Raw genomic sequence first — 13,299 nt, 5'->3', positions numbered from 1 at the left:
CTAACCCAAGGTGCAATCGTGACCTAACCGGATCTCTAACCCTAGCCCTCAACATAACCCTAACCCTAGGTCCAATTGTGACCCTAACCGGATCTCTAACCCTAGCCGTCAACATAACCCTAACCCTAGGTGCAATCGTAACCCTACACGGATCTCTAACCCTAGCCCTCAACATAACCCTAACCCTAGGTGCAATCGTAACCCTAACCGGATCTCTAACCCTAGCCCTCAACATCACCCTAACCCTAGGTCCAATCGTGACCCTAACCGTCCCTCTAACCCTAGCCCTCAACATAACCCTAACCCTAGGTCCTATCGGAACCCTAACCGTCTCTCTAACCCTAGCCCTCAACATAACCCTAACCCTAGGTCCAATCGTAACCCTAACGGGATCTCTAACCCTAGCCCTCAACATCACCCTAACCCTAGGTCCAATCGTAACCCTAACCGGTTCTCTAACCCTAGCCTTCAACATAACCCTAACCCTAGGTCCAATAGTAACCCTAACCGGACCTATAACCCTAGCCCTCAACATAACCCTAACCCTAGGTCCAATCGTAACCCTAACAGGATCTCTAACTCTGCCCTCAACATAACCCTAACCCTAGGTCCAATCTTAACCCTAAACGTCTCTCTACCCCTAGCCCTCAACATAACCCTAACCCTAGGTCCAATCGTGACCGTAACCGGATCTCTAACCCTAGCCCTCAACATAACCCTAACCCAAGGTGCAATCGTGACCCTAACCGGATCTCTAACCCTAGCCCTCAACATAACCGTAACCCTAGGTGCAATCGTAACCCTAACCGGATCTCTAACCCTAGCCCTCAACATAACCCTAACCCTAGGTCCAATCGTAACCCTAACCGGATCTCTAAACCTAGCCCTCAACATAACGCTAACCCTAGGTCCAATCGTAACCCTAACCGGGTCTCTAACTCTAGCCCTCAACATAACCCTAACCCTAGGTCCAATCGTAACCCTACCCGGATCTCTAACCCTAGCCCTCAACATAACCCTAACCCTAGGTCCAATCTTAACCCTAACCGGACCTCTAACCCTAGCCCTCAACTTAACCCTAAACCTAGGTGCAATCGTAACCGTAACCGGATCTCTAACCCTAGCCCTCAACATAACCCTAACCCTAGGTCCAATGGTAACCCTAACGGGATCTCTAACCCTAGCCCTCAACATAACCCTAACCCTAGGTCCAATCGTAACCCTAACCGTCTCTCTAACCCTAGCCCTCAACATCACCCTAACCCTAGGTCCAATTGTAACCCTAACCGGATCTTTAACCCTAGCCGTCAACATAACCCTAACCCTAGTTCCAAACGTGACCCTAACCTGATCTCTAACCCTAGCACTCAACATAACCCTAACCCTAGGTCCAATCGTGACCCTAACTGGATCTCTAACCCTAGCCCTCAACATAACCCTAACCCAAGGTCCAATCCTGACCCTAACCGGATCTCGAACCCTAGCCGTCAACATAACCCTAACCCTAGGTCCAATCGTGACCCTAACCGGATCTCTAACCCTAGCCCTCAACATAACCCTAACCCTAGGTCCAATCGTAACCCTACCCAGATCTCTAACCCTAGCCCTCAACATAACCATAACCCTAGGTGCAATCGTAACCCTAACCGGATCTCTAACCCTAGCCCTCAACATAACCCTAACCCAAGGTGCAATCGTGACCCTAACCGGATCTCTAACCCTAGCCCTCAACATAACCCTAAACCTAGGTCCAATCGTGACCCTAACCGGATCTCTAACCCTAGCGGTCAACATAACCTTAACCCTAGGTGCAATCGTAACCCTACACGGATCTCTAACCCTAGCCTTCAACATAACCCTAACCCTAGGTGCAATCGGAACCCTAACCGTCTCTCTAACCCTAGCCCTCAACATAACCCTAACCCTAGGTCCAATCGTAACCCTAACCGGATCTCTAACCCTAGCCCTCAACATACCCCTAACCCTAGGTCCAATCGGAACCCTAACCGGATCTCTAACCCTAGCCCTCAACATAACCCTAACCCTAGGTTCAATCGTAACCCTACCCGGATCTCTAAACCTAGCCCTCAACATAACCCTAACCCTAGGTCCAATCGTAACCGTAACCGGATCTCTAACCCTAGCCCTCAACATAACCCTAACCCTAGGTCCAATCGTAACTGTAACCGGATCTCTAAGCCTAGCCCTCAACATAACCCTAACCCTAGGTCCAATCGTAACCCTACCCGGATCTCTAACCCTAGCCCTCAACATAACCCTAACCCTAGGACCAATCGTAACTCTAACCGGATCTCTAACCCTAGCCCTCAACATAACCCTAACCCTAGGTGCAATCGTAACCGTAACCGGATCTCTAACCCTAGCCCTCAATATAACACTAACCCTAGGTCCAATTGTAACCGTAACCGGATCTCTAACCCTAGCCCTCAACATAACCCTAACCCTAGGTTCAATCGTAACCCTACCCGGATCTCTAACCCTAGCCCTCAACATAACCCTAACCCTAGGTCCAATCGGAACCCTAACCGTCTCTCTAACCCTAGCCCTCAACATAACCCTAACCCTAGGTCCAATCGTAACCCTAACCGGATCTCTAACCCTAGCCCTCAACATAACCCTAACCCTAGGTCCAATCGTAACCCTAACCGGATCTCTAACCCTAGCCCTCAACATAACCTTAACCCTAGGTCCAATCGTGACCCTAACCGGATCTCTAACCCTCCCCTCAACATAACCCTAACCCTAGGTCCAATCGTAACCCTAACCGTCTCTCTAACCCTAGCCCTCAACATAACCCTAACCCTAGGTCCAATCGTAACCCTAACCGTCTCTCTAACCCTAGCCCTCAACATAAACCTAACGCTAGGTCCAATCGTAACCCTAACCGTATCTCTAACCCTAGCCCTCAACATAACCCTAACCCTAGGTCCAATCGTAACCCTAACCGGATCTCTAAACCTAGCCCTCAACATAACCCTAACCCTAGGTACAATCGTAACCCTCAACGCCTCTCTAACCTTAGTCCTCAACATAATCCTAAGCCTAGGACCAATCGTGACCCTAACCGGATCTCTAACCCTAGCCCTCAACATAACCCTAACCGTAGGTCCAATCGTGACCCTAACCGTCTCTCTAACCCTAGCCCTCAACATAACCCTAACCCTAGGTCCAATCTGAACCCTAACCGTCTCTCAACACTAGCCCTCAACATAACCCTAACCCTAGGTCCAATCGTAACCCTAACCGGATCTCTAACCCTAGCCCTCAACATAACCCTAACCCTAGGTCCAATCGTGACCCTAACCGGATCTCTAACCCTCGCCCTCAACATAACCCTAACCCTAGGTAAAATCGTAACCCTAACCGGATATCTAACCCTAGCCCTCAACATAACCCTAACCCTAGATTCAATCGTAACCCTAACCGGATCTCTAACCCTAGCCCTCAACATAACCCTAACCCTAGGTCCAATGGTAACCCTAACCGGATCTCTAACGCTAGCCCTCAAGATAACCCTAACCCAAGGTACAATCGTAACCCTAACCGGATCTCTAACCCTAGCCCTCAACATAACCCTAACCCTAGGTGCAATCGTGACCCTAACCGTATCTCTAACCCTAGCCCTCAACATAACCCTAACCCTAGGTCCAATCTTGACCCTAACCGGATCTCTATCCCTAGCGCTAAATATAACGATAAACCTAGGTCCAATCGTAACCCTAACCGAATCTCTAAACCTAGTTCTCAACATAACCCTAACCCTAGGTGCAATCGTAACCCTAACCGGATCTCTAACCCTAGCCCTCAACATAACCCTAACCCAAGGTGCAATCGTGACCCTAACCGGATCTCTAACCCTAGCCCTCAACATCACCCTAACCCTAGGTCCAATCGTAACCCTAACCGGATCTCTAACCCTAGCCGTCAACATAACCCTAACCCTAGGTCCAAACGTGACCTTAACCGGATCTCTAACCCTAGCCCTCAACATAACCCTAACCCTAGGTCCAATCGTGACCCTAACCGGATCTCTAACCCTAGCCCTCAACATAACCCTAACCCAAGGTACAATCGTGACCCTAACCGGATCTCTAACCCTAGCCCTCAACATAACCCTAACCCTAGGTCCAATCGTGACCCTAACCGTATCTCTAACCCTAGCCCTCAACATAACCCTAACCCTAGGTCCAACCGTGACCCTAACCGTATCTCTAACCCTAGTCCTCAACATAACCCTAACCCTAGGTCCAATCGTGACCCTAACTGGATCTCTAACCCTAGCCCTCAACATAACCCTAACCCTAGGTCCAGTCGTAACTGTAACCGGATCTCTAACCCTAGCCCTCAACATAACCCTAACCCTAGGTCCAATCGTAACCCTACCCGGATCTCTAACCCTACCCTCAACATAACACTAACCCTAGGTCCAATCGTAACTCTAACCGGATCTCTAACCCTAGCCCTCAACATAACCCTAACCCTAGGTGCAATCGTAACCGTAACCGGATCTCTAACCCTAGCCCTCAACATAACACTAACCCTAGGTCCAATCGGAACGCTAACCGGATCTCTAACCCTAGCCCTCAACATAACCCTAACCCTAGGTCCAATAGTAACCCTAACCAGATCTCTAACCCTAGCCCTCAACATAACCCTAACCCTAGGTCCAATCGTCACCCTAAGCGGATCTCTAACCCTAGCCCTCAACATAACCCTAACCCTAGGTCCAATCGTGACCCTAACCGGATCTCTAACCCTGCCCTCAACATAACCCTAACCCTAGGTCCAATCGGAACCCTAACCGGATCTCTAACCCTAGCCCTCAACATAACCCTAACCTAGGTCCAATCGTAACCCTAACCGGATCTCTAATCCTGCCCTCAACATAACCCTAACGCTAGGTCCAATCGTAACCCTAACCGGATCTCTAATCCTAGCCCTCAATATAACCCTAACCCTAGGTCCAATCGTAACCCTAACCGGATCTCTAAACCTAGCCCTCAACATAACCCTAACCCTAGGTCCAATCGTAACCCTAAACGTCTCTCTAACCCTAGCCCTCAACATAACCCTAACCCTAGGTCCAATCGTGACCCTAACCGGATCTCTAACCCTAGCCCTCAACATAACCCTAACCGTAGGTCCAATCGTGACCCTAACCGTCTCTCTAACCCTAGCCCTCCACATAACCCTAACCCTAGGTCCAATCTGAACTCTAACCGTCTCTCAACACTAGCCCTCAACATAACCCTAACCCTAGGTCCAATCGTAACCCTAACCGGATCTCTAACCCTAGCCCTCAACATAACCCTAACCCTAGGTCCAATCGTAACCCTAACCGGATCTCTAACCCTAGCCATCAACATCACCATAACTCTAGGTACAATCGTAACCCTAACCGGATCTCTAACCCTAGCCCTCAACATCACCCTAACCCTAGGTCCAATCGTAACCCTAACCGGATCTCTAACCCTAGCCGTCAACATAACCCTAACCCTAGGTCCAAACGTGACCCTAACCGGATCTCTAACCCTAGCACTCAACATAACCCTAACCCTAGGTCCAATCGTGACCCTAACTGGATCTCTAACCCTAGCCCTCAACATAACCCTAACCCAAGGTCCAATCGTGACCCTAACCGGATCTCTAACCCTAGCCCTCAACATAACCCTAACCGTAGGTCCAATCGTGACCCTAACCGGATCTCTAACCCTAGCCCTCCACATAACCCTAACCCTAGGTAAAATCGTAACCCTACCCAGATCTCTAACCCTAGCCCTCAACATAACCATAACCCTAGGTGCAATCGTAACCCTAACCGGATCTCTAACCCTAGCCCTCAACATAATCCTAACCCAAGGTGCAATCGTGACCCTAACCAGATCTCTAACCCTAGCCCTCAACATAACCCTAACCCTAGGTCCAATCGTAACCCTAACCGGATCTCTAACCCTAGCCCTCAACATAAGCCTAACCCTAGGTGCAATCGTAACCGTAACCGGATCTCTAACCCTAGCCCTCAACATAACACTAACCCTAGGTCCAATCGGAACGCTAACCGGATCTCTAACCCTAGCCCTCAACATAACCCTAACCCTAGGTCCAATCGTAACCCTAACCGGATCTCTAACCCTAGCCCTCAACATAACCCTAACCCTAGGTCCAATCGTCACCCTAAGCGGATCTCTAACCCTAGCCCTCAACATAACCCTAACCCTAGGTCCAATCGTGACCCTAACCGGATCTCTAACCCTGCCCTCAACATAACCCTAACCCTAGGTCCAATCGTAACCCTAACCGGATCTCTAACCCTAGCCCTCAACCTAACCCTAACCCTAGGTCCAATCGTAACCCTAACCGGATCTCTAACCCTAGCCCTCAACATAATCCTAAGCCTAGGACCAATCGTGACCCTAACCGTCTCTCTAACCCTAGCCCTCAACATAACCCTAACCCTAGGTCCAATCTGAACCCTAACCGTCTCTCAACACTAGCCCTCAACATAACCCTAACCCTAGGTCCAATCGTAACCCTAACCGGATCTCTAACCCTAGCCCTCAACATAACCCTAACCCTAGGTCCAATCGTGACCCTAACCGGATCTCTAACCCTCGCCCTCAACATAACCCTAAGCCTAGGTAAAATCGTAACCCTAACCGGATCTCTAACCCTAGCCCTCAACATAACCCTAACCCTAGGTCCAATCGTAACCCTAACCGGATATCTAACCCTAGCCCTCAACATAACCCTAACCCTAGGTCCAATGGTAACCCTAACCGGATCTCTAACCCTAGCCCTCAACATAACCCTAACCCAAGGTACAATCGTGACCCTAACCGGATCTCTAACCCTAGCCCTCAACATAACCCTAACCCTAGGTGCAATCGTGACCCTAACCGTATCTCTAACCCTAGCCCTCAACATAACCCTAACCCTAGGTCCAATCTTGACCCTAACCGGATCTCTATCCCTAGCGCTAAACATAACGCTAACCCTAGGTCCAATCGTAACCCTAACCGAATCTCTAAACCTAGTTCTCAACATAACCCTAACCCTAGGTGCAATCGTAACCCTAACCGGATCTCTAACCCTAGCCCTCAACATAACCCTAACCCAAGGTGCAATCGTGACCCTAACCGGATCTCTAACCCTAGCCCTCAACATCACCCTAACCCTAGGTCCAATCGTAACCCTAACCGGATCTCTAACCCTAGCCGTCAACATCACCCTAACCCTAGGTCCAATCGTGACCCTAACCGGATCTCTAACCCTAGCCCTCAACATAACCCTAACCCTAGGTGCAATCGGAACCCTAACCGTCTCTCTAACCCTAGCCCTCAACATAACCCTAACCCTAGGTCCAATCGTAACCCTAACCGGATCTCTAACCCTAGCCCTCAACATAACCCTAACCCTAGGTCCAATCGGAACCCTAACCGGATCTCTAACCCTAGCCCTCAACATAACCCTAACCCTAGGTCCAATCGTAACCCTACCCGGATGTTTAACCTAGCCCTCAACATAACCCTAACCCTAGGTCCAATCGTAACCGTAACCGGATCTCTAACCCTAGCCCTCAACATAACCCTAACCCTAGGTCCAATCGTAACCCTACCCGGATCTCGAACCCTAGCCCTCAACATAACCCTAACCCTAGGTCCAATCTTAACCCTAACCGGATCTCTAACCCTAGCCCTCAACATAACCCTAACCTTAGGTGCAATCGTAACCGTAACCGGATCTCTAACCCTAGCCCTCAACATAACCCTAACCCTAGGTCCAATGGTAACCCTAACGGGATCTCTAACCCTAGCCCTCAACATAACCCTAACCTAGGTCCAATCGTGACCCTAACCGGATCTCTAACCCTAGCCCTCAACATAACCCTATCCCTAGGTCCAATCGTGACCCTAACCGTCTCTCTAACCCTAGCCCTCAACATAACCCTAACCCTAGGTCCAATCGGAACCCTAACCGTCTCTCTAACCCTAGCCCTCAACATAACCCTAACCCTAGGTCCAATCGTAACCCTAAACGGATCTCTAACACTAGCCCTCAACATAACCTTAACCCTAGGTCCAATCGTAACCCTAACCGGATCTCTAACCCTAGCCCTCAACATAACCCTAACCCTAGGTCCAATCGTAACCCTACCCGGATCTCGAACCCTAGCCCTCAACATAACCCTAACCCTAGGTCCAATATTAACCCTAACCGGATCTCTAGCCCTAGCCCTCAACATAACCCTAACCTTAGGTGCAAACGTAACCGTAACCGGATCTCTAACCCTAGCCCTCAACATAACCCTAACCCTAGGTCCAATGGTAACCCTAACGGGATCTCTAACCCTAGCCCTCAACATAACCCTAACCTAGGTCCAATCTTAACCCTAACCGGATCTCTAACCCTAGCCCTCAACATAACCCTAACCTTAGGTGCAATCGTAACCGTAACCGGATCTCTAACCCTCCCCTCAACATAACCCTATCCCTAGGTCCAATCGTAACCCTAACCGTCTCTCTAACCCTAGCCCTCAACATAACCCTAACCCTAGGTCCAATCGTAACCCTAACCGTCTCTCTAACCCTAGCCCTCAACATAACCCTAACGCTAGGTCCAATCGTAACCCTAACCGAATCTCTAACCCTAGCCCTCAACATAAACCTAACCCTAGGTCCAATTGTAACCCTAACCGGATCTCTAAACCTAGCCCTCAACATAACCCTAACCCTAGGTCCAATCGTAACCCTAAACGTCTCTCTAACCCTAGCCCTCAACATAACCCTAAGCCTAGGTCCAATCGTGACCCTAACCGGATCTCTAACCCTAGCCCTCAACATACCCCTAAACCTAGGTCCAATCGTAACCGTAACCGGATCTCTAACCCTAGCCCTCAACAAAACCCTAACCCTAGGTCCAATCGTAACCCTAACCGGATCTCTAACCCTAGCCCTCAACATAACCCTAACCCTAGGTCCAATCGTGACCCTAACCGGATCTCTAACCCTCGCCCTCAACATAACCCTAACCCTAGGTCCAATCGTAACCCTAACCGGATCTCTAAACCTAGCGCTCAACATAACCCTAACCTAGGTCCAATCGTGACCCTAACCGGATCTCTAACCCTAGCCCTCAACATAACCCTAACCCTAGGTCCAATCGTGACCCTAACCGGATCTCTAACCCTAGCCCTCAACATAACCCTAACCCTAGGTCCAATCGTAACCCTAACCGTCTCTCTAACCCTAGCCCTCAACATAACCCTAACCCTAGGTCCAATCGTAACCCTAACTTGATCTCTAACCCTAGCCCTCAACATAACCCTAACCCTAGGTCCAATCGTAACCCTAACCGGATCTCTAACCCTAGCCCTCAACATAACCTTAACCCTAGGTCCAATCGTAACCCTAACCGGATCTCTAACCCTAGCCCTCAACATAACCCTAACGCTAGGTCCAATCGTAACCCTAACCGGATCTCTAACCCTAGCCATCAACATCACCATAACTCTAGGTCCAATCGTAACCCTAACCGGATCTCTAACCCTAGCCCTCAACATCACCCTAACCCTAGGTCCAATCGTAACCCTAACCGGATCTTTAACCCTAGCCGTCAACATAACCCTAACCCTAGTTCCAAACGTGACCCTAACCTGATCTCTAACCCTAGCACTCAACATAACCCTAACCCTAGGTCCAATCGTGACCCTAACTGGATCTCTAACCCTAGCCCTCAACATAACCCTAACCCAAGGTCCAATCGTGACCCTAACCGGATCTCTAACCCTAGCCGTCAACATAACCCTAACCCTAGGTCCAATCGTGACCCTAACCGGATCTCTAACCCTAGCCCTCAACATAACCCTAACCCTAGGTCCAATCGTAACCCTACCCAGATCTCTAACCCTAGCCCTCAACATAACCATAACCCTAGGTGCAATCGTAACCCTAACCGGATCTCTAACCCTAGCCCTCAACATAACCCTAACCCAAGGTGCAATCGTGACCCTAACCGGATCTCTAACCCTAGCCCTCAACATAACCCTAAACCTAGGTCCAATCGTGACCCTAACCGGATCTCTAACCCTAGCGGTCAACATAACCTTAACCCTAGGTGCAATCGTAACCCTACACGGATCTCTAACCCTAGCCTTCAACATAACGCTAACCCTAGGTGCAATCGGAACCCTAACCGTCTCTCTAACCCTAGCCCTCAACATAACCCTAACCCGAGGTCCAATCGTAACCCTAACCGGATCTCTAACCCTAGCCCTCAACATAACCCTAACCCTAGGTCCAATCGGAACCCTAACCGGATCTCTAACCCTAGCCCTCAACATAACCCTAACCCTAGGTCCAATCGTAACCCTACCCGGATCTCTAAACCTAGCCCTCAACATAACCCTAACCCTAGGTCCAATCGTAACCGTAACCGGATCTCTAACCCTAGCCCTCAACATAACCCTAACCCTAGGTCCAATCGTAACTGTAACCGGATCTCTAAGCCTAGCCCTCAACATAACCCTAACCCTAGGTCCAATCGTAACCCTACCCGGATCTCTAACCCTAGCCCTCAACATAACCCTAACCCTAGGACCAATCGTAACTCTAACCGGATCTCTAACCCTAGCCCTCAACATAACCCTAACCCTAGGTGCAATCGTAACCGTAACCGGATCTCTAACCCTAGCCCTCAATATAACACTAACCCTAGGTCCAATTGTAACCGTAACCGGATCTCTAACCCTAGCCCTCAACATAACCCTAACCCTAGGTTCAATCGTAACCCTACCCGGATCTCTAACCCTAGCCCTCAACATAACCCTAACCCTAGGTCCAATCGGAACCCTAACCGTCTCTCTAACCCTAGCCCTCAACATAACCCTAACCCTAGGTCCAATCGTAACCCTAACCGGATCTCTAACCCTAGCCCTCAACATAACCCTAACCCTAGCTCCAATCGTAACCCTAACCGGATCTCTAACCCTAGCCCTCAACATAACCCTAACCCTAGGTCCAATCGTGACCCTAACCGGATCTCTAACCCTCCCCTCAACATAACCCTAACCCTAGGTCCAATCGTAACCCTAACCGTCTCTCTAACCCTAGCCCTCAACATAACCCTAACCCTAGGTCCAATCGTAACCCTAACCGTCTCTCTAACCCTAGCCCTCAACATAAACCTAACGCTAGGTCCAATCGTAACCCTAACCGTATCTCTAACCCTAGCCCTCAACATAACCCTAACCCTAGGTCCAATCGTAACCCTAACCGGATCTCTAAACCTAGCCCTCAACATAACCCTAACCCTAGGTACAATCGTAACCCTCAACGTCTCTCTAACCTTAGTCCTCAACATAATCCTAAGCCTAGGACCAATCGTGACCCTAACCGGATCTCTAACCCTAGCCCTCAACATAACCCTAACCGTAGGTCCAATCGTGACCCTAACCGTCTCTCTAACCCTAGCCCTCAACATAACCCTAACCCTAGGTCCAATCTGAACCCTAACCGTCTCTCAACACTAGCCCTCAACATAACCCTAACCCTAGGTCCAATCGTAACCCTAACCGGATCTCTAAACCTAGCCATCAACATAACCCTAACCCTAGGTCCAATTGTGACCCTAACCGGATCTCTAACCCTCGCCCTCAACATAACCCTAACCCTAGGTAAAATCGTAACCCTAACCGGATCTCTAACCCTAGCCCTCAACATAACCCTAACCCTAGATTCAATCGTAACCCTAACCGGATCTCTAACCCTAGCCCTCAACATAACCCTAACCCTAGGTCCAATGGTAACCCTAACCGGATCTCTAACCCTAGTCCTCAACATAACCCTAACCCAAGGTACAATCGTAACCCTAACCGGATCTCTAACCCTAGCCCTCAACATAACCCTAACCCTAGGTGCAATCGTGACCCTAACCGTATCTCTAACCCTAGCCCTCAACATAACCCTAACCCTAGGTCCAATCTTGACCCTAACCGGATCTCTATCCCTAGCGCTAAATATAACGCTAACCCTAGGTCCAATCGTAACCCTAACCGAATCTCTAAACCTAGTTCTCAACATAACCCTAACCCTAGGTGCAATCGTAACCCTAACCGGATCTCTAACCCTAGCCCTCAACATAACCCTAACCCAAGGTGCAATCGTGACCCTAACCGGATCTCTAACCCTAGCCCTCAACATCACCCTAACCCTAGGTCCAATCGTAACCCTAACCGGATCTCTAACCCTAGCCGTCAACATAACCCTAACCCTAGGTCCAAACGTGACCTTAACCGGATCTCTAACCCTAGCCCTCAACATAACCCTAACCCTAGGTCCAATCGTGACCCTAACCGGATCTCTAACCCTAGCCCTCAACATAACCCTAACCCAAGGTACAATCGTGACCCTAACCGGATCTCTAACCCTAGCCCTCAACATAACCCTAACCCTAGGTCCAATCGTGACCCTAACCGGATCTCTAACCCTAGCCCTCAACATAACCCTAACCCTAGGTCCAATCGTGACCCTAACTGGATCTCTAACCCTAGCCCTCAACATAACCCTAACCCTAGGTCCAGTCGTAACTGTAACCGGATCTCTAACCCTAGCCCTCAACATAACCCTAACCCTAGGTCCAATCGTAACCCTACCCGGATCTCTAACCCTACCCTCAACATAACACTAACCCTAGGTCCAATCGTAACTCTAACCGGATCTCTAACCCTAGCCCTCAACATAACCCTAACCCTAGGTGCAATCGTAACCGTAACCGGATCTCTAACCCTAGCCCTCAACATAACACTAACCCTAGGTCCAATCGGAACGCTAACCGGATCTCTAACCCTAGCCCTCAACATAACCCTAACCCTAGGTCCAATCGTAACCCTAACCGGATCTCTAACCCTAGCCCTCAACATAACCCTAACCCTAGGTCCAATCGTCACCCTAAGCGGATCTCTAACCCTAGCCCTCAACATAACCCTAACCCTAGGTCCAATCGTGACCCTAACCGGATCTCTAACCCTGCCCTCAACATAACCCTAACCCTAAGTCCAATCGGAACCCTAACCGGATCTCTAACCCTAGCCCTCAACATAACCCTAACCTAGGTCCAATCGTAACCCTAACCGGATCTCTAATCCTGCCCTCAACATAACCCTAACGCTAGGTCCAATCGTAACCCTAACCGGATCTCTAATCCTAGTCCTCAATATAACCCTAACCCTAGGTCCAATCGTAACCCTAACCGGATCTCTAAACCTAGCCCTCAACATAACCC

The sequence above is a fragment of the Miniopterus schreibersii genome (assembly GCF_964146895.1).
Source record: "Miniopterus schreibersii genome assembly, chromosome: 5".
Lineage (NCBI taxonomy): Eukaryota > Metazoa > Chordata > Mammalia > Chiroptera > Miniopteridae > Miniopterus > Miniopterus schreibersii.
The sequence above is the reverse complement of the archived record's forward strand: the minus strand, read 5'-3'. Positions refer to the sequence as shown.